The following is a 920-nucleotide window of genomic DNA, read 5'->3' on the forward strand; positions in this document are numbered from 1 at the left end:
TTCTCAAAATGCTCCTGGAGTTTAAACAGATAAAACATCAACGCTTACTAGCACAGCTGCCAAGGTCACGGCACAGACATGGACAGACGCAGTCGTAGAAAGACACAGCTACAGAAGCAGATGCGGTCGCAGCCACAGACACGATCACAGCCACAGCCAGACACAGACACAGCAGGTGCACTTGGCTCCAAACTTTCATCACAGATGTCACCCTGGAGGCACTTCCACACCAAAGACCCTGCTTAACTATTCTTCTCCCTCCTTCCTTCCATAAAAAGGATAGTTCCAATTAACCTGAGAGATGCCTAATCCCAGGAAATCACTATGGCTTGGGATGTCAGTTTCCACCTGTAGCGATGGGTTTAAATTAGCTGGGAAAATGTTTCCCCAACGTCAGGAATGGAGCAACCCAGGAGCGAGGTACATCGACTCGAACGTGTCTATGCTGCCAACAAGATTAAATCTTTTTAATAAAAGTCAATCAAAATTCTCCTACGGCTAATATTCTCTTCTACAAAAGGAGGGATTTTGAGCGAAAAGTACAGCACTACACAGAGACGCTTTTTCTCCTTAAGCTCTCCATGGTAAAGTTATTGAATCTCGTCACAAGTGAGATCAGTCACGTAAGATGGATAAGGCAGGTGCAAAGCTGTCTGTTGTGGGTACGGTATCTGGTGAGTGGAAAGGATGGGTTAGTGAGGAATAGGACTGAACCACCTGGTGCTCCAGGGCTCAAAGTGATGTAAATAAACCACAGCAGGAACTACAAGCTTTCAGAATCAAAACTCAAGTTTACATTATATCATTATTAAGATCAGGGACCTCAGCACAAACCTGGGATTGAACTTGAACCTTGTGGTCCTTATATCTCAGGACTACACCAGGTGAAGCATCGAAGGAACAGATTCACACACGAGCAG

This window comes from Heptranchias perlo, chromosome 38 (genome assembly GCF_035084215.1).
Source record: "Heptranchias perlo isolate sHepPer1 chromosome 38, sHepPer1.hap1, whole genome shotgun sequence".
Lineage (NCBI taxonomy): Eukaryota > Metazoa > Chordata > Chondrichthyes > Hexanchiformes > Hexanchidae > Heptranchias > Heptranchias perlo.